The sequence below is a fragment of the Tupaia chinensis genome, unplaced genomic scaffold (genome assembly GCF_000334495.1).
Source record: "Tupaia chinensis unplaced genomic scaffold, TupChi_1.0 Scaffold143734_1, whole genome shotgun sequence".
NCBI lineage: Eukaryota > Metazoa > Chordata > Mammalia > Scandentia > Tupaiidae > Tupaia > Tupaia belangeri.
This window is the reverse complement of record NW_006203583.1, coordinates 1222095-1243983: the sequence shown is the minus strand read 5'-3', so window position 1 is coordinate 1243983 and position 21889 is coordinate 1222095. Positions and strand designations below refer to the sequence as shown.

The 21889-nt window shown below is 40.1% G+C and overlaps 1 pseudogene; it reads right to left on the bottom strand.

Annotated features, from left to right (window-relative positions):
• LOC102490592 (60S ribosomal protein L6-like) overlaps positions 1 to 21889 on the bottom strand; it is a 52486-nt pseudogene that overhangs the window by 22596 nt on the left and 8001 nt on the right.

Genomic DNA, 21889 nt, shown 5'->3' with positions numbered 1-21889 from the left:
CCCTCTTCCCTGCTTTCACCCTCCTTCCATACTGTCTCCAGTGTGAAAGAACACTTTATTAGGAGTAGATGATGCCCCTGTGCTCTTTACAAAATGAACAAGTTATCTGACCAACCAATTATCCAACTAATCAACTAACTAACCAATGAACTAACCATCAAATTGACTAGTCAACTAATGAATGAACTAGCTGGTTCACTAACTAACCAAGAAGTCAACTAATCAACTGACCAACCAACTAGCCAGCTAATCCTCTAACTAGCCAGCTAACTTACTAACTAATGAAAATTCGCAGGGGATCAGCAGCTAGAGTGCAAGGAATGGGCCACTGCACTTATCCTCTTCCTTGGAGAACACCGAAGGGAGGCTGAAGCTTGAACGGCTGGATGGCAGCCCCGAGACGTTTCCTGCAGAAAAGCCAAAATCAGACCTGCAGCTGCCAGTGCTCTGCTCGGCTTACCAGGCACAGGCGATTTCGGTTTCATGTGGCTGTGCCAACTCTGGAGAGAGGCCCCATGTGCACTTTCAGTCATGTGACCCGGTGACTCAGACCCTTTCTGGTTTGTGCTTGCCAGAGTGTGGGAACCAGGGAGAAAGGTGAGAAGTGACTCTGCAGTGGCTCTCCGGGAGGGTCTGGGGTTGAGCAACACTTCGTTATTATTACATGGGCTTCCCTGAACACTTTTTTAATGTGAGCACAATTAAATTATCCTGTAGACACAGAGTTGCCATTTGCAGATGACATTTATAGAGCTCTCTGTGTTCTTTCTCCTGTCTCCAACAGTAGAGCAAGCCAAAATCATCCAAGAGGAAAAAAAAAAAAATCACATTTCACCACTTCCTTTAATGAAATAGTTTGGTATTTAACCACCTCATCACGAGAAATACTTTTTGTAGTGTCTAACCTGAATCCACCCTGCCACGTTTAAGCATGATTCCTCCTACTCTGGTAGACAGAGTGGAAATTTTGTTCCACGACGGTAGGAACAGTTAAGTAAACTTAAAAGATGTATAGTCCAACTTTATTTTCTCTCCTCTGCCACAATATTGCTGTGTGCACTTTCTGATTAGATTTCAAAAGTTATTGCCTTAGGAGTTTTTCACTGTTGAGCATCCCTCCTTCCACAGAAGAGCCCAGAACTCACAAGCTCAGAGTTTATTTTCTCATACATTTGTTCTTGTTGGCATGCTGTGCTGAAAGTTCTAGAAATCAATATTAGGACACCGTGTTCTGTATTTTCAATAAGGGTAGATTCTCTTTAACGCAACCGTGGTGTTGTGAAAAGTGCTGAGGTCTTGGAGTCTGAAGGCCCAGCTTTGTCACTTAGCAGCTGTTCCTGATTCTCTGGGAGTCTGGAGAACAGAGAAATGGGGCTTCCACTCCTGCAGTCATTGTGGAAAATAAATAAGGAAATACATTGGGTTGTCAGAAAAGTCATGACACAGTTTTGCATAGAAAAACAGAAAAAATACGTCATGACTTTTCTGACAACCCAATATATGACCCACTGAAGATAATGGCTGGCCTTTGCCAGGCGGCTTGTAAGCACCAGTTCACGTGCTCTATGGGCAAGGCCTATGTGGAAGGCCTATTTCTGTGGTTCTCTGTAAGGCCTCCGTATACGGCGCTGCACTTGTCACGAGCTTAAGGAGCTCTGACCCTCTACTTGATAGCTGAGTAAAAGCAAGCTGGAAACGCTTAGATTTTTGTTGTGGCCGGGTGAACTCTTGAGAATTTACCTGAGGATCTACTCCAGGTAGGTAGAAGGAAATGGTGAGACAGGATTCATGGAATACGACTCTTGAAGAAAGAAGAAAATGGAGATTGTGGTCTCAAAAGAGATGTCTGGTGCAGGCACATGCAAGAACAGACTTCAGCAATGTTCTTATTTAAAAAAAAAAAAAAAAATCTGTGTCTTGTGGCTTCTCCAGCTCTCCGAGCTCACCTTTGTACTGCCCTCCCCGTATTACTGGGTCATTTCAATAAGTCAGTTTCCGGTCCTTATCTAGGGTAGGTGGGGTTTCTTTGTGCAGGTGCTCGGTTTGATTACTCAAGAGAGTCAGACGTTATTGCTGCTAAAATAATGCCTTTTCCATGGGCAACACAGGATCTTGGCTCCCCCCTGGGCTACTTCCTCCCCCCACACAGGTCAGTCTCCTGAGGTGGCTGCAGTGGTGCTCCAGTGACAGGAGGTGACACATGAAGACATTGACCTGACTTTGGTGCTGAAACAGGCAGGGATTACTCAGGGATTGAGGAACCTGCTCCACCAGGGCTCTGTGGAAGGAAATGATGTTTGGGCAGGAAATGGTCTCACGGCCCAGGGATAAACTAAGATTGTAGATTACTGAGCTCCAGGGAGGGGTTTCTTTCTAAAGGGTGAGGCTTTTCTTTTTCTCACTAGGTCAGATGAATGGGGTTGGGGACTGCAGAAGGTTACATTCACTCCACAGCACACCTCCTTGGTCAAAGCAAGGGAAGTAGCTTCACAGAAGCTGCTCCTTCATTTTGAAGTCTCCGGTGCCTTGACACAGGCTGGGACACCAGCTGGTAAAGAAGTGCTTGTGTGTGGTGATCTTCATTGTGTGGAATCTCAGTTACAGAGTGCCAAGTTAAACCGATTCCTCAGGGTGTGCCACCTCTCATTAGCAGAGTGTGAGAGGTCACATTCTGTGTTTTATTTTGCTTTGCTTTTAAAAATTGCTTTCTTTCGTCCATGAACAGAAGAGAGAGGAAGAGAGAGGAAGACCCAAAGGGTCGTCATGCTATGATGCACCGCAAGGCTCAGCCAGCCTTGGATTACGGGCATTCAAAGAGGTCTCTAGTTGCGAACCCAGAACCTTCCCATGTAGGTCAACCTCACAGAGCATTGCATTATCATTGTGCTACCATCGGGCCCCTCACGTTCTGGTTTTATTTTGGTTATTGGCCTTTCCCCTGATCTTCACTCCTGCTCTCCTTCTGTCTCCCACTTTCCTATCCCACTCCTCCACCCCAGCCTTCGATTTGCATATGGCACTCCAATGTGCCCTAGCCTTCAGCTGGAGTTTCTCTGGATGTATACCCAGTGAGAATTGCTGAACCATGAGTATAGGAATATTTATTTCCACCAAACATTGCTTGATTGCCCTCCAGAATGACTGTGCCAGTTTAATACTACTCCAGCAATGCACAAAGGAGCCTGTTTCATGGAATCTTCTCAAGCACTTAGTATTACCTGGCTTTCTAATCTTTGTGTACCGAGTTCGCTGTTTTTTCATTTTATCCATTTCTGAATTCTAAGAAAATTATATATCTCACCTGGTACTTAATACCCATTCTCTAAGTTGTGTATTTTATGCTTTTCTAATTTTTCTTTTGGGTTTCTAACCTTTTCCTCTGTCGTTTCACAGAACTTTCTTGTATATGTGAGATACACAAAGATCCATGTATATATATAATATATATTTCTATATTGTTCTTATCCAGTTGTGAAATTTAGATTTACTATCTTCACAAAATGATCACCACTTTAATTTCTATAATGTTTATTTATGTGAGTTTTGATTTCTTCTTCTGCTTATATCGGCAGTTTATACATTCACAATAATGTGTCTTATTTATCTTCTCACTAGAGTAGTTCAAAGAGACTTTAAAAAAAGTTTTACATGAGCATGAGATAACATTAATTTGTCTCAAAATTTAAAGATTGTGTAATTGGAATTCAAATTCTAAGTTGACAGTTCTTTTCTTTCAATAGTGAAAAAAATTACTACATTGACTAGTACCCAGTGTTGATATTAAGGATTCCTGCTCCTTTTCAAGGGCTCTGTACTTTCTTTCTGGAAACTTTCAGTACCGTTATTTTTATTTTGGCTTCTTAAAACACATGTTAAAAAAATAATTATTTATTTAATTTTATTTATTATTATTGCTATTGTTTTTTTCTTTTAATTTGCTATAGGGCACGTGGGCTCACCAGAGAGAGACAGAGAGGGAAAGTGAGAAAGTTAGCCACCAGATTTGAGACTTGAACCACAGTTAGCCTTGTGGGAAGTTTAGCACTTTAGCCACCATGTCACTTGCTGGTTTCAACTCATTTATCTTCTTTACCTTCTGAAACTTTTTGGCATAACATCTAGGGATTGAAGACTTGTACAAATTTCCAACAATTAAGAGAACGTGGAAGGGGCCTTCAAAAGCTAAGTGATGCGTGGTTGCAGCAGCGGAGGGAGGACTGAGAGCTGATGTACTGAGCTGAGCAGGGCAAAGACAGTGAAGAATATATACAGGGGCACGACTGTCAAGGGCCGATCTTTCTTTCTTTCTTTTGAGAGGTTTTTGCTATAGGGCGTGTGCGCTCGCCAGACAGACAGAGACAGACAGAGAGACAGAAAGTGAGAAATCACCCCCCAGGAGGGCTGGCCATGCTGCAATCTCTTTTTCTCCATTCTCCTCTCGGGATCTTGGGCACACATGCATACGCGCCCGGTGTGAGTTTAAGCCACTGGGTCCGGGACTCAAATCGCAGTTGGCTACATGGGAGTCCAGTGACATAGCCATTACACCAACTGCTAGTCCCAAGGGCTGATTCTTCATATGGAATCCTAGAAGGGCTTCAAACTTAAAATTTAGAAAACTCAACAACTAAATTTGATGGAGGGCAAGAGTCAGATATGGGCTGAAATGCCCACTTCTCCACAATGAATTCATGGGAGAAGGATTGTGTCTCTCTGAAGAAATAGAACAACCTGTTCTTAGTGTTAGGCTCCACTCCCTGTCATCCTGAAATGGAGCCCAAGAGTCAACAAGGCCTGGCAGTGTACTCCAAGTTCACAGTCAGCTTTGCCAAACACCGCTCAGTAGGTATTTGTGGAAATTGTGATACATGAAAGCAAGACTTAGAAAAAGAAAAATTACACCACGGGAAAACAAGAGTTAACTTGTATGGAACCTGAACTAAACATCTGTGATGATGTCACAAGCAGAGGATTTTATGAAAGTGAATATTAAAAAGTTGGAGAATATGGGGAGAGCCATTGGTAAGGTAGGTGAGGCAGATGGAGTCCACATAGCTGACTGAGTGGTTTGAATCCTGGGCCTGGAGGCTTAGAAAACACATTGGGCAAGTGTGTGTGTGCATGTGCATGTTCAAAGTTGTGAAACGAGAGAGAGAGATGGAGAAGAAGGGGTTGCAGCATGGTCATCCCTCACAGAAATACTTTCTCACTTCTCTCTCTCTGTATTTTTTCAGAAAGTGCATGCACTTGCTATCAAATTAAATTTAAAAAAGAAAAAGAAAGAAAGAAAGAAAAGAAAATAGAGAAAAAGTAAAACAAAGATGAAGTGTAAAAAAGTGAACAAAAAAGCTAACACATAGAATTACCCAAGGAATCAACATCTGACGAGACACCCCAAAGACACTAGGAGAAAGAATGACACAGAAATATTACAAGAGAATTTCCCACAGTTGAAAGATACAATACTTAAAAAGAGAAGTGTTCACCAAGTACTCACTGCAATGAACGAAACTCAGCAAATACAGTGTTATAAAATTAGGACACTAGTAATTAAAAAGAGAGATCTTAAATGTTTTTATAGGAGAAAGGAATGGAGAAATATAGGAAGGCTTCACAAAGTTCATCGAAAATGTAATGAAATCGAATTGATTTTGGTGCAAAAATTTTTTGAAACCCAGGTGTAATTTTTCCATAATATGCATCTTCCATGAATGTTTTGAAGACCCCTTATAATGCCAACCTACAGATAAATGGGTCTTCAAGATTTCTAACAGCGACAACTTTCTAACTGTAGAAAAAAAGACATTTGAGATAGTCAGAAGGCTTAATCCTACACGCTTTTGGAAGAAGTCATTTGAGAACATACTCCTGCAAAATGAGGGAGTAAAGCAGGCCAGAGGTAGATATAAGAACTGGAAACAGTTTATGCAACCTAAAATATTAGTGAAGAGAAATGCAGGATGACTATTTTGCTGCAGGTCTAGAGAGACCAGCATAGATTTTATAGATGAAGGAAGCACTGTTTTATTCTCAGACCTTTTTTGAAGACATGCAAGAGGACATTGAAAAGTTTGTGGAAAATAGAATTAAAATACAAATTTATTGTGGTGCGAAATAATTTTGAAATGTGTGCATAGCTTTTTCATCTGGTGCATTTCCATGAACCTGTTGAAGACTGCCGCACCATTGAGCCTGCCCTGGTAACTTTTAACCTTATAAATTGTTCTCACTAGAGGTAGTTTCCATGTGTGCTAAACACGTATTTATTTGAGTTGGAAGGTAAAACAATGCTCTGGAAAATTGCCAAATTAAAGAAAAAGAAATGCTTTATAGAAATCAAGAAATAATTTCTAGAAAAATAAAAGTAACCACCAGAAGAGAAAAATTTTAAAGAGTGAAAGGTGATTTGTAAAGGGAGTGTGCAAGAGGGGAAGGGAAAGGGAAGAAGAAGAGTAAAAGATTGCTGCTTTGCATTTTAAATCTGCATCTTTAAAAATACTGCACATGCATTACTTTTTCTTTTTTAAATTTTATTATTATCATAATCTTGCTTATATTACATTGAACCACATATATCTTTACAGTGTATTACATTTCTTTTTCCAGAAAGAATACCTTGCATATCAGTCAAGATAAAGACATTACTATCCACATCATCATCATCAAATAGCTTTTCATCATTTTTCCCAGATTATTATTATTCTCATTTTTTTTTCGAAACATTCAATCACTATATATCATTTTGCTTGTAAAAAGAATTTACCCAACATGAACTACTTCTCAGACCAGTCCAGTTGGGAATACTGTACATGTTATCATCAACAGGTAATAAACCATTTCCATGTCCCACTAATGTCATGCCTATGTTTTCTCTTGCTTTGAAAAAAATTGAAACTTAAGCCAAATGGAGAATTAAAGCAATAGGCAAAGGAGCAGGAGAGTTGAAAGGTCATGGCTTGGAGGGGAAACTGGTTTAGTGACTGAACTGCAGGGTGATCGGCAGCGTGGAGCGAGGTTAGGAGCAGAGGAGAAATAGGCTTGACCAAGGCTGCAGAAAGCACGGCAGGCCAGGCTAAGAAGTTTGGAATTTCCTTTGCTGGCAACGAGGAACTCTGAGAAGTTCTGAGTGGTGTGATTCCATCTGTTTTAGAAGGATCATCCTTATGGCGACAGGGCGTAGGGCTTGGAGTGTGGGCATTACCGGAAGCAGGAAGGTCGGAGCAGAGGCAGTAATAACGGATCTTCAGAGAACCTTCAGGGCTTGAACTGACGCTTTCTGTGTAGACTCTGTGTAGAAACGGAAGCTGTAACCACAACTCGAATGAAAAATCTTCCCTCTGCTTTAGTTGCCTCCCTGGACTGCTGTCGGTTGCCCAGCACCCTCCTGTTGCCTAGGGTGGCCCCTGCCCAGGGAGACCTCATCAAACTGCAGGTGGATGGCCGAGGGTGGGCCAGATAAAATCACTGGCCCTTCTCATTTATGAGCCATTGGGCGCTCCCACCCAGACTGTCTCATCTCAGCGTTTCAGATATTACTGTGAACTGTTTTTGGCCACTTTTCAAGACATGGTTTTCAGCACAGGATTTTTACCAATCTCTCCCCAGCCCCCTCCACATCCTCTAAGGGTCCCTTCGGTTTTTATAAGTAGTTTTTCAGGTTTTTTTCTCCAGGGTTGCCAAACTCATCTAAGAAGCAGGATTTTTTTTCCTCCTCCTTTGATGATTAGTATTTTTAAAATTTTAAAAAGGAAAACATGAATGCTTTTCTGCTCTGCCTCTTGCTTTCTAGGTTCATACTCACTGGCATCTTCCCTGAGGCTTTTGCCCTTCCACCCTCTGGGCATGTCTGTGATGAGAGGCCCTCAGGATGCCTTTGGCTTTGGTCTCTCCCATTACCATCATTCCGTCCCTGCCTCTTACTTCAAGCCATCCCTCTCTTTCTCTTGCCCCTAGTAGCAGGTGACAGAGCTTAGGGGAGTGAGGCACTTGAAGAGCGAAGAGCAGTTGTGCTTCTCTCCTTTGTAGCAGCCTGGCTGTGAGCTGGGCCCTTTACCAAAGGACAAAGACAGTCATCCATAGCCTGGCATTCTCTCTACAGGGTAAAGGGGTGTAAACCTGACCCAGGAGGAGACATACTTGAAGGCAGGAAGTGAGTTAAGTAGGGCAGTTAGTTTTCCCTTCCCATTCAGGAAGCAAAGAGCAAAGGTGGAGCTGAGCTGGTCTTTGTGCATTTCAGGAATGTGGTTTCCATCCCATGCCCTGCCCCGTGTCTCTCCTCCCATGGGCTGTACTTGAGAATGAGACTGGACACTGCCATATAACTGAACCACTTGTTAACAGAGACAGAATTTTTTTGAGTTGGGGTTCATTTTCCTAGGACTAAGTTACTCGGATATCATTGGGACTAGCTGCATGGGCACCTTCCATGAGCTTGTTAAAAATACAGACCTTAGCCCCATCCCAGATCACTGAGCCAGCGTCTGCTTTTCATCAGAATGGCCAGGTGATCTGTATATATGTTAGATTTGAAAACCACTGAGCAAATGCTCTACTGTCCACTTAGAATGAGAACATGTAGCTGTGAGCAGGATTTGTGTTCCAGAGACTTCTGCCTACCCCTGCTCAGTGGTGCATCATGGAGCCATAGCCTTGGGGTCTATCATGGATTTAAAGAGGGAGGGTGAAAATGCAAGATTGCCCCCAGTCTGATGCAAATTCCCTTCCCTCTCTCCATGTCTTATTATTTACACAGGTATAAGCCAAAGTATATTCAATTATGTTTTCTCACCTCATCCTCACACACTACTTTGGGATAACAAAGCAGGGATTACTAGTCTGATTTAATTTAATTGAATTTCATCATAGAGAGCATGTGTGCATATGTGAGAGAGGAAGGGATACAGGGAGAAACATCCTTGACAGGATCTCATCTCCAGTCCTCCAGCTTCTCAATATCCTGGCCATTCCTGTGTTTTTCCAGGTCAACTCAGGGATCTGAACCTGTGGACAGCCATATGGCTTCCAGCTTTGCAGGGAACTTGCGTTACTATTTTACCACAGCAGCTGGACCATTAGTCCAATTTTAAGCAATTTATTTCAGTGTTTTATTTATGTATACACATTTTTATAATTCATAATTTACATGTAATCATTACATATCTTCATAGGGTCTAGAATGGTCTCTAAAAGAATATAAAATGTATAATAAACAAATCAAGGATATTAACATATTTACTACCTTCAACAGTTGACATTATATTATGTTGTGAATATTCAGAACCCACTCCACTGGTTATTCTGGAAGTATGTACTGAAATATCTATAATATTCTTTATGGTGAAATACAGTTTTAAAGAAAAACAAATTGATTAAAAATCAGACAATAAAAAGTCTCATAAATTAAGAAAGAAAATCTTAACATAGTCAATGAAAGAATCTGTAATTTCCATGTAGAGGACTGTGGGAGATAGGCGTTTATAATCTGAAGATATCTATGCTATCAATCATTGGTCCAGTTAGAGACAGGTAAAAATGGTACATAACAATAGCACACTGGGATGAGATAGAAAGAGAAAACTTTATTCACTCACTGTGAGTTCTTGTGATACCATAGTACTCTACTGTGCATAAAGAAAGAAGTTCTTGAAAAAGCAAAAATTTAAAAAAAATTGGAAAGAGATGTAAAAAGTGAAGACGTAGTAGTCAGTGATTTACAGGTTTTACAATGTTCTTGGTTATAGCCTCTTTAAAACTCATTCCAAAGAAAGACTCACCTACTTGTAACATTTTGGGCTTTTGCTCTGTTGTCTAGTTCTATACAATGAGTAATGATTATAATAAATATATAAATTGAAACCTATGGAGACAACTGTCTATCAAATAGTTGGTGAATTTGTACTTAAATCTGCTTGTGTGAAAAATAGTTGAAAAAAAATTTTTTTTTTTAATAAAAGAATTGCTTGAGGCAACTCCACCTCTGACTGTGTTGGCTCTCTGGGTGCAGCTTCATGGCTGTGAATCTCCATCCCCAACCAGGGTCCCCACTTCGAGATCCCAGTGCTAGCTAGGTAAGCAAGTTTCCCTGTCCCTCTTGTTCCTCTCTGTCCCTTCTAACTTTTTTTCCCCCTTTTTAATAAAACAGCTTTCTGCCCCATCTATGCCTTACTCTTGTTAATTTATCTCCTCTTGTCTCAACTAGGACAGAAAGCATCCAGGCAATTCCACCTCTAAACGTGTTGGATCTTTGCGCAGTACACTTGCACGCCACTCTGCGGTTTTCTATTTTTAACCTAATTCCATTATCTACCATGTGATTTCTGTTCTTTTTTCTTTTCTTTTTGCTCTAGTTCTTTCCTTCTGTTTTCTTTGCTTTTTCTTTCTATTTATCTTTCCTACTTTCTTTTTTTTTACTTTCCTGTTTTACTGCTCAGCCCTTACCTACTGCCTAGAGAACTAGGTGCATAGTAGCTAAACATCTGAACATTGTGAGTTTTAGAAAATTCTTTGCACCTCACTGTAGTTGCAAAAAGAGTGAAATTCCCCATCATAAATGCGATGGCAAAACTTATCCTGTGATTCCCACACTGGAGGACACTGTAGAAGGGAGAGAATAATACCAAACTATTTCACGGTAAGGGAAATACATGAGCTCACAGTCATAGAATCCTTCTCTAACAAATTAGCCAAAAGTGAATACATTACCAAATGACTAAAAATTGGAGAAGAGCCTCAAGGATGAGAGAATCAAGTAATACATGTCCAGCAAGGGAACACTGTAACTCATCTCCAAGTAGAGAAAATTTAGAGGCTATTACCAAAATGTCAGAAGAATAATTTAAAATATTTATGGTAACAAAACTCTATGAGATGCAAAAGAAAAGAGACGTTGTGCTCCAAGAGATGAGGAAGTCCTTCCATGATATGAAAGAAGAATTGGACACCATAAAAAAGAATGAAATGGAACTGTTAGATATGAAGGCTGTAATACAGGAAATCAAAACCTCCCTCCAAAGTATTAAAACAGGTTAGATTATGCAGAAGGTCAAATCTCAGGAGTAGAAGTCAAAACTTCTGATCTAGAAAAATAATAATAATAATCAAAAATACTGAGAAAACAGTCAAGAAAACTGAAGATATTATATGAGAAATACTAGATACCATGAAAGTCCCAAACATCCAAATAACTGGTATCCCAGAAGGTGAAGAAACCAATAAGGGCATTGATAATCTATTCCATGAAATTCTGGAAGAAAATTTTCTAAGTCTAGAGAGGAACTCAAACTTCCAGACCCAAGAAATACAAAGAACCCCAAGTAGAATCAATCCAAGAAGATCTTCTCCACAGCACTTCATAGCTCGATGGTCCAAAACTACAGACAAAGACAAGATACTAATATTGGCAAGAGAGAAAAGTCAAATCATTTATGAAGGCTATCCCATCAGGGTAACACCAACTCCAGATCAGCTCTTCAAGAAATTCTGAAAGGAGTACTATACCAAGGAAACTAAAGACAGACAGACAGCAATAAGAGAATAACAACAACAACAACAACAACAACAAAACTGAATATATCACAACTTAATGGTAGGGACAAGTCTGGAAATATTGATAATAATGTTGAATGTTAATGGATTAAATTATGTGATCAAGAGACACAGACTGGCCAAATGGATTAAAAATCAGAAACTCTCCATCTGCTGTCTACAAAAAGCCTATCTCATGATGAAGACATACATAGACTAAAAGTGAAGGGCTGGGAAAAGGTATTCCATACAAATGAAACCAAAAAAGAGTGGGAGTTGCTATACTGATTTTGGACAAAATAGGCTTTAAGATAAAAACCGTAAGAAGAGACAAAGAAGGGTAGTAAAAGGATTAGTTTACCAAGAAGATATAGCATTTATAAATATCTATGCACCCAACTCAGGAGCACCCAAATATGTAAGGGAAAGATTGCTAGATCTAAAAGAAGAGATAGACTGTAACACTGTAATTGTAGGAGATCTTCATTATCTCCTTTAGGCAAGTCAATGAGACAAAAAATAAGCAAAAAGATCCTGAACCTAAATGATATCACAAATCAGATGGATTTGATAGACATCTATAGAACTTTCCACCCCAAAACCACAAAATATACATTTTTCTCAGCCCTGCATGGTACTTTCTTAAAGATTGACCCATGATAGTGCACAAAACCAGCCTTTACAGATTCAAAGGCATAGAAACTATATCCAGCATTTTCTCTGACCATGATGGAATTAAACGATATTAACTCAGGAAAAACCCTTGAAATACACAAATACATGAAAACTAAATGACATACTTCTGAATGACTTCCTGACTACTGAAGAGATTAAGACTGAAATAAAAAAATTCATGGAAACAAATGATAATGAGTACACAAGTTTCCATAATTTGTGGGACACTGCAACACAGGAGGACATAGAAACTCAGGAGAACATAGAAAGCCTGAATAGACCTATAACAAGCAATGAGATTGAATCGGTGTTAAATGACCTCCCAACAAAGAAAATCTAGGTCAGGATGGTTTCACTGTTGAATTTTACAAAACTTTAAAAGAAGAAGTATCCCCCATTCTACTCACAGTTTTTCTAGAGATCCAAAAGGAAGGAACCCTTCTAAATTCAGTTTATGAAGCCTCCACTACCCTCATTCCCAAAATGGTTAAGGACACAACAAAAAAAGGAAAACTACAGACCTATATCTATGATTAATATAGATGTAAAAATTCTCAACAAGATACTTGCTAACCATATTCAGCAGCATATAAAAAAGGTTATTCATCACAACCAGGTAGGCTTTATTCCAGGGATGCAAGGGTAGTTCAACATACACAAAACCATAAGTGTAATATGCCATATTTACAGAAAGAAAGATAAATATCATATGATCATGTCAATTGATGCAGAAAAAACATTTGACAAAATGCAACATTCCTGAGATTAAGACTCTCAGGAAAATTGGCATAGAAGGATCATTTCTTAGCGTAATAAAAGTCATCTATGAAAAACCTATAGCTAACATTATGTTGAATAGGGAAAAACTGAACGTTTTTCCATTAAAAACTGATACAAGACAAGGTGACCACTTTCTCCACTCCTATTCAATATAGTATTGGAAGTCCTAGCCAATACAATCAGACAAGAGAAGGAAATTAAACGGCATTCCAATAGGGTAAGAAGAGCTAAAATTATCTCTGTTTGCACATGACATGATTGTATACATAGAAGACCCGATAGTATCCATGAAAAAATTCCTCAAAGTAATAAATGCATACAGTAAAGTGGCAGGATACAAAATTAACTTACAAAAATCTATAGCATTTCTATATACAAACAACAAACACACAGAGACAGAACTGAAGAAAGTAATTCCATTTACCATAGCCACAAGAAGTATAAGATACCCAGGAATAAAACTAACCAAGGAAGTCCAAGACTATGGATTGGCAGAATTAATATAATCAAAATGGCAATCCTACCCAAATGAATCTACATATTTAATGCAATCCCTATAAAACTACAAGAGACATTCTTCACAGATTTAGAAAAGACAATCATAGAATTTGTCTGGAATCATAAAAGACCCCATATTGCCAAAGCCATCTTGCACAAAAAGAGAGGAGTGGGTGGCATCTCACTCCCTGACCCCAAAATATAATACAAAGCTGTGATAATCAAAACAACATGGTATTGGCACAAAAACATACATGAAGACAAATGGAACAGGGTAGAGACCCCAGAAATAAACTCCAAAACATACAGCCAACTGATTTTTGACAAAGGGGAACCAGCCAATCCAGTGGGAAAAAGAAAACCTCTTTAGCAAATGGTGCTGGAAAAAGTGGATATCCACCTTCACAAAGCTGAATTTGGACCCCTATCTCTAGCCATTAACAAAAGTCAAATCAAAGTGTATCAAAGATCTAAACCTAAGACCTCAAAGTATAAAACTACTGGTGGAAAACACTGGGGAAATTCTGGGAGACACTGGGATAGGCAAAGACTTCTTACGCAAGAACCCCAAAGCACAGGTGATAATCCCCAAAATAGACAGGTGGGATTACATCATATTAAGAAGTTTCTGCACAGCAAAGGACACTGTAATTAGTGTGAATTGACAATCCTCAGAATGGTAGAGAATTTTTGCTAACTGTGCCTCATATAAGGGACTGATAACTAGCATATACAGGGAACTCAAGAAGCTTACCCAGAAAAAAAAATGATTAACTCAATTAAAAGATGGGAAAATGAGCTGAATAAACAACTCTCTAAGGAAGACATGTGAACAGCCAAAAAACATATGAAGAAATGCTCAACATCCCTCATCATAAGAGAGATACAGATCTAAACTACAATGAAATACCACCTAACCCCAGTCAGAATGGTGAAGATTAAAAAAAAAAAAATGGTGAGTGCTGGAGGGGATGTGGTGAAAGGGGAATACTACATTGTTGGTGGGAATGTAAATTGGTCCAGCCACTGTGGAGAATAATATGGAGGTTCCTCAAAGACTTTCAAATAGAACTACCATTTGATTCAGCAATTCCATTCCATTCCTGGATATCTACCCAAAGGACAGGAGAACACTCAGTCAGAAAAGCACTTGTACAACTATATTTATTGCAGGATTATTCATGATTGCTAAGAGATGGAACCAACCCAAACATCCACAAACAGATGAATGCATTGAAAAAGTATGGCACATATACTCTATGGAATACTATTCAGCCATAAAAAAAAAAAAAACCCAGGGCCCTGGAATTTGATAGAAAGTTGACAAATATGGAAGATCTGTTTCTGAGAGAAGCAAATCAGGCTATGAAAGAGAGACATTGTATGTCTCCACTTAACTGACCGTGTGCACTCTATGGTAGAGACTGAAAGTCTGGAGGACATAAAAGTATTAAAAATTGTATGGACACTAGAGACAAAGTGGAAGGAGAGTGTGGGAGGGGAAGAGCATAGGAAAGGAAATTTGGGGAAAAATAGAGAGGGAAGACATTTGTGGGACACAGATATGGTTTATTATCTGTTGATGAGGATGTATATAGCATTTTTGACTGGGCTACACTGAGGTGTATATCATGCTGGGTAAAGTCTCTTTAAAATCTAAATGATGTATAGCAATTGAATGTATAAATAATAATAAAGAAAAAATTATTTTATTTAACTTTATTTATTTATTTTAAATGATTTACCTTTATCAACACTAGTCTCTTTTCTTATACAATTTTACATGAACCTTTCAGATAGCTATTGTCTTTTTTTATTAAGATTTATTTATTTATTTATTTATTATCATTATTTTTCAATCTGACCAGAGATAGAGAGAGAGAGAGAAAGTGAGAAAGCAAGCCTCCAAGTCCAGGACTCGAACTGTGGTTAGCCATGTGGGAGTCCAGTGCCTTTAACCACCATGCCACCTGCCGGCCCCTATTTATTTATTTATTTTTAATTTGACCAGGGAAGGACAGAGTGAGAGAGAAATGAGAGACAGAGAGAGAGAGAGAGAGAGAGAAAGAAAGCTAGCCACCAAGTCCTGTGGATGGACTTGTGAGAGTCCTTAACCATCATGCCACCTGCCAATCCCGAATCTGCATTTTTAGCTGTTAGCAGGGAAATTTAATCCTGACATTCAATGTTATTATTGATATATATGGATTTATCCTTTTTTGCTGGCTGTTGTGTGTTCTGTTACTTTCATTTATTTCCCTTTAATTTTCCTGGCATAGTATTCCCTTAAGTATTTCCTGGAGAGCTGGTTTAGTTTGAGTAAAGTCTTTCAGTGTTTGTTTATCTGGGAATGATTTTATTTCTTCTTCCCATTTGAAGAATAACCTTTCTGGTTATAGTACTCTCAGCCGAAATTATTTTTCTTCTATAATTTTAAATATATCTTTTCATTCTTTCCTTGCTTTCATTCAGTTGAGAGGTCCAATGTTAGTCTAATGTAATAACGTTATAAGTAACTTGGCATTTCTCTCTTGCCATTTTTAGAATATTGCCTTTGTCTTTGATTTTTACCCAATTTGGCTATGATATGTCTTGGAGAGGGTCTTATTATGTTCTATATATTTGATGTCCATTGTATTTTCTGGATTTGGATGTCCATATATCTCTCTAAATTTGGAAAGTTTTCAGTTAATATGTCATTAAAGATGTTTTCTATGCCTGTGCCTATGTATTTGCCTTCTGAAATACCTATTTTGTAGAAATTCAGCTGTTTAATGGTGTCTAGGATTTCCCATATATTGGCCTGTTTTTGTTTGTTTGTTTGATTTTATTTTATTATATATTTTATTTTAGAGATTTTGCTATAGGGTGCACTTACCAGAGAGACAGAGAAAAAGAAAGTAAAAAAATCATCCCCCAGAGGGGATGGCCATGGTGTAATCCCTTCCCCTCCATTCTCCTCATGGGATTTTGGACACACATGGTTTGAATTTTAAGCCACTGGGTCCAGGACTCAAACCATGGTTGACTACTTGGGAGTCCAGTGGCATAACCATTGTGCCATCTAGGGGTCCCCTGTACTCCTATGCTGTCCTGATTTTTAATGGCTATTCTTCCATTCCTTTTGGTTGCTTGGACTAAATTGGAGGTTTTATCTTCAAGGTCAGAGAGTCTTTCTTCTGTGTGGTCTAATCTGCTGTTAATACTTTCAAGGGAGGTTTTGATTTCATACATTGTATTCTTTATCTCCAGAAATTCTGTTTGATACCTTTTCAATGTGTCCATCCCTTTAGGGAGTTCCTCCAAGTCATGGAAGGATTTTCTTATCTCCTGGAATTGGTGTTCTTTTGCATTCATTGAATTTTGTTACAATGAATATTCTGAATTAGTTTTCTGACATTTATGTGAGCTCTTTTGTTTTATCCATTGCTGGTGAAGAGTTATTTATTTATTTAGTTATTTTTGAGAGATTTTTGCTGTAGGGCACGTGAACTCATGGGAGACACAGAGAGACAGAAAGTGAGAAATCATCCACCTCACCCAGGGGATAGCCGTGCTGCAATCCCTTCTCTTCCATTCTCCTCTTGGGATTTTGGGCATGCATGCACATGCGCCTGGCCTAAAGTTTAAGCCACTGGGTCCAGGACTCAAACCATAACTGACTATGTGGGAATCTAGTGACATAACCATTACACCATCTGTTGGTCCCCGTGAGGAGTTATTATGTTCCCTTATGGGGGAACTCTTTCCTGGTTTTCTCCTATTTCTTGAGGCTCTCTGCTTTAATGTTTAGTCATTTGGTGATATATTCAATCCTTCCTGCTTTTATGAAGTATGTCTCGATAACCGTGGGCCCCGCACTTGCCTATGGTATGAGTCAGCTCTGTGCCGATTTCCCTCCTCTACTGTGGGTAGGAGTATGGAATCCACAGTAGGAGTTTTGGGTTCAGGTTTCCAGAGGGAGTTGTGGGGAGAGAATTCCTCCTGAGTCTTCTGTCTTCAGATGTTTGAATCCATGATACCCGTACCTTTCCTATTTCCGGCGTGACAGGAGATTGAGTTGGATAGGTAGAACGTAAGGTAGTAGACCTCTTCACATGCCAGGTTACGGCCAGAGTAGCCCATTCTCCTCCCCAGGAGGCTGGGCAGGGTTCCCTGATGAACTCAAGCCTAGTGGCTTGGGCCTCTCTGTCCCTCCTTCTATCTTATCTCGATCCCAGTGGAAATGAGGAAATGACCTATCTTGCTCAAGGTCACAGAGCTAGTAACTAGACGCACCCTTTTGAGTGCAGAACATCTCGCTTTTCATCTTCCTTTTGTATGTGACCCAGGCTAGAACTTCCAGTCATGTTAATCGTGAAGCTCAAAAAAGTACTTTTTGAAGGAAAAAAAAAATCAGAAACATAATGTTGAGTTTGGTTTGAGTCATAAATTCCACCACGTAGGGATGAAACTAAGGACTTTTTCTGCCTGTGCCTATGTATTTGCCTTCTGAAATACCTATTTTGTAGAAATTCAGCTGTTTAATGGTGTCTAGGATTTCCCATATATTGGCCTGTTTTTGTTTGTTTGTTTGATTTTATTTTATTATATATTTTATTTTAGAGATTTTGCTATAGGGTGCACTTACCAGAGAGACAGAGAAAAAGAAAGTAAAAAAATCATCCCCCAGAGGGGATGGCCATGGTGTAATCCCTTCCCCTCCATTCTCCTCATGGGATTTTGGACACACATGGTTTGAATTTTAAGCCACTGGGTCCAGGACTCAAACCATGGTTGACTACTTGGGAGTCCAGTGGCATAACCATTGTGCCATCTAGGGGTCCCCTGTACTCCTATGCTGTCCTGATTTTTAATGGCTATTCTTCCATTCCTTTTGGTTGCTTGGACTAAATTGGAGGTTTTATCTTCAAGGTCAGAGAGTCTTTCTTCTGTGTGGTCTAATCTGCTGTTAATACTTTCAAGGGAGGTTTTGATTTCATACATTGTATTCTTTATCTCCAGAAATTCTGTTTGATACCTTTTCAATGTGTCCATCCCTTTAGGGAGTTCCTCCAAGTCATGGAAGGATTTTCTTATCTCCTGGAATTGGTGTTCTTTTGCATTCATTGAATTTTGTTACAATGAATATTCTGAATTAGTTTTCTGACATTTATGTGAGCTCTTTTGTTTTATCCATTGCTGGTGAAGAGTTATTTATTTATTTAGTTATTTTTGAGAGATTTTTGCTGTAGGGCACGTGAACTCATGGGAGACACAGAGAGACAGAAAGTGAGAAATCATCCACCTCACCCAGGGGATAGCCGTGCTGCAATCCCTTCTCTTCCATTCTCCTCTTGGGATTTTGGGCATGCATGCACATGCGCCTGGCCTAAAGTTTAAGCCACTGGGTCCAGGACTCAAACCATAACTGACTATGTGGGAATCTAGTGACATAACCATTACACCATCTGTTGGTCCCCGTGAGGAGTTATTATGTTCCCTTATGGGGGAACTCTTTCCTGGTTTTCTCCTATTTCTTGAGGCTCTCTGCTTTAATGTTTAGTCATTTGGTGATATATTCAATCCTTCCTGCTTTTATGAAGTATGTCTCGATAACCGTGGGCCCCGCACTTGCCTATGGTATGAGTCAGCTCTGTGCCGATTTCCCTCCTCTACTGTGGGTAGGAGTATGGAATCCACAGTAGGAGTTTTGGGTTCAGGTTTCCAGAGGGAGTTGTGGGGAGAGAATTCCTCCTGAGTCTTCTGTCTTCAGATGTTTGAATCCATGATACCCGTACCTTTCCTATTTCCGGCGTGACAGGAGATTGAGTTGGATAGGTAGAACGTAAGGTAGTAGACCTCTTCACATGGCATTGTGCACTGTGTGGCCAGAGTAGCCCCTTCTCCTCCACAGGAGGCTGGGCAGGGTTCCCTGATGAACTCAAGCCTAGTGGCTTGGGCCTCTCTGTCCCTCCTTCTATCTTATCTCCTTCCCAGTGGAAATGAGGAAATGACCTATCTTGCTCAAGGTCACAGAGCTAGTAACTAGACGCACCCTTTTGAGTGCAGAACATCTCGCTTTTCATCTTCCTTTTGTATGTGACCCAGGCTAGAACTTCCAGTCATTTTAATCGTGAAGCTCAAAAAAGTACTTTTTGAAGGAAAAAAAAAATCAGAAACATAATGTTGAGTTTGGTTTGAGTCATAAATTCCACCACGTAGGGATGAAACTAAGGACTTTTTCTTAAGCCTCTGCAAATGATTCCAGTAGTTCAGAGGCCCTTTTTGAGCAAGAGGTTACATGGATTGGGTTTCAAAGAAAAGAATGTTGAAAAAATCTTCCAGATGAGAATGGTCTCCAGATGTGATCATTGCTCTTCCAGATGTGTGGACGACTGGGGTGGGAGAAACAAGGGGAGTGAGATGCCTCACATGTCTGTAGAATGAAATGGAAAAACCTCTCTCAGTCACAGGGGAAAGTAGGACAAGGGGAAGAGAAATGGAATCCAAATTAAACTTTTCAATGTGAGGCCAGACCAACTGGAAGGAGTCACTCTCATGTGGGTGGATATTTTAAATAGCAGTATGCATGGAGGCCACGCTTCAACTGTGCTGCCCAGGAAAGCTCCGAGAGGGTGTAGTGCCTGTAAGAACCCTCTCTGCTGACACCTGAGCAGGTCTGATTTGGCTCTAGGAGGAGCCTCCGGTAGGTAACTGTTGAGGCTGCAGGGCAGGCAGGACAGGCCGCGAGTCTTTCTCAGGGGAGAGAACTGAACCCAGAATGCGGAAGGAGGAGCCAGGCCTTGCACAGATCCTTCTTTCTTCAGCTTCTGAATCAGCAGCTCGTTCTCGCAGGGATCACTAGGTTTATTCCTTAGCAAGGGCCAAGAGATCCCACTTTTCTCAGATGAGTACTTCTGAAACCACAGAAAACTGAGACCTTGTGGCCATGTCATCTTAAGAAATTTATCACATTTCTGAAAATCTGAGCCATTGTCCAACTCCAAGATGTGTGGATTTGAGACTCTTATTTCTCTTGGCCGGCATCTTCACCTTTTCCAGGGTTCTTTGCCACGTGAAGGTTTCAAGTGAATGTCTGCCTATGTCTCCAGTTTCCTAGACCTCCCAGACCCTGAGTCCCAATGTCCATGTCACGCTGAGGGTGTGATTTTGACTCCCTCCAACCTTTAGATTTTTAAGCAACACAAATAACACCCTGCACTGGTCCACCTGGTGGGGTCCACATTTTAATTTTTCTCTGAGGATTCCCAGACTCTCAAGCATGCATTCCAAGAAAATACACTCCAGTAGCTACTTTTTTATATTATTAAAATACAGGCACATGTAACAATGTCTACATACTGATTATGCACACGAAGAGACACATACTCATAAAACCTGACACAATCCCTGATTACTATGCTAATAATACGAGTAATAATTACTAAGTTGAAAAAGTTAATCGCTATCTTTTGTTTTCCTAAGCAGGGCCTAATTCTCCCCTGTTGTCTCCAGCCTGACATGTTTCTCAAATGCTGCAACAGTCAGAAGGCAGCTTTTCTAGCTGGAAGATACCGAGCTGTTGAGGTGAGCCAGGACCAATCCATTTGGAAATCAAGTATCAGGTCACCATCATCATCTTTATCATCATCATCGTCCTCATCACCAGCACCGTGATCCTTGGCTAACTGCGACTTCTTTATTTCCTTCGCTTTCAATATTATTGAGGTTGAATTCTGCAGTTTCCATTTGATTCTAAGTCTGTTTTGATATCCAGTTAGTACCCAAATTGCAGATTCATAAAACTGACTTATTAAGTGGGCACATCTTTACGTTTTGTAAAAATACTTAAACCCACTTTTAATTGATTTAAGACTTAGGAAAAGAAGTCAGGGTTAGTTCTATTTGTGGTTTAGAAAATGCATATATGTCATGGTGGCTTTAAACTAGAAGTTTGGTTTATTTCATGTCTCCAAACTGGATAGGATCCTGCATTTGGCCCGTGTTGTGGTGAAGGTGTATTATTTTGTTCTTGTCAGTTGGTGGTAGTCATCATTACATTGAAAGGATTCCAGAAAACCTAGTGCTACAATTAACCCACCTTGTCCCCTAACGCTGCAGTGTAGGCTGTTAATTATTGTGTCAGGATCATGACATTCTCTGCTTTCTGTCTCTAGGCTTTCCCACAGAGTCTACCCCAGAGTCAGGGTCACAAGCTTCTGTAGTCTGAGCAGGACTGTCCGCAGAGAGGAAAGAGACCTTCCTGCTATTACAGCTCAGAAGCGTGCTGGGCGTGGCTCCTGCCTGAGAGGGGATTCCGGCCATGTGCTCTCTAGGTCATTAATCCTCAGCCGTGACTAAGGCTCAGAACCCAGCCCTGGTCTTTGCATTCCAAGGGTGTAATTTCATGTGGAATGCTCCTTTCTGTTGA